The 209-nt window shown below is 51.7% G+C and overlaps 1 pseudogene; it reads right to left on the bottom strand.

Annotated features, from left to right (window-relative positions):
- Nucleotides 1–121, bottom strand: LOC118345076 (annotated as a pseudogene; the record flags this gene model as incomplete).
- Nucleotides 122–209: the final 88 nt, after the last annotated feature.

A 209-nucleotide genomic window follows, 5' to 3' on the forward strand; every position in this document is an offset into this window, starting at 1 on the left:
TTCGGGCGCAACTTGCGTTCAAAGACTCGATGATTCGCGGGATTCTGCAATTCACACCAAGTATCGCATTTCGCTACGTTCTTCATCGATGCGAGAGCCGAGATTTCCGTTGCCGAGAGTCGTTATGTATCATGGTAAAGATGTCACCAACAACGCGCACACCGTTTCCGGGGCGCCCGTGGTTACTCCTTGTTTAAGTTCCTTGGCGC

This window comes from Juglans regia, unplaced genomic scaffold, assembly GCF_001411555.2.
Source record: "Juglans regia cultivar Chandler unplaced genomic scaffold, Walnut 2.0 Scaffold_13563, whole genome shotgun sequence".
Lineage (NCBI taxonomy): Eukaryota > Viridiplantae > Streptophyta > Magnoliopsida > Fagales > Juglandaceae > Juglans > Juglans regia.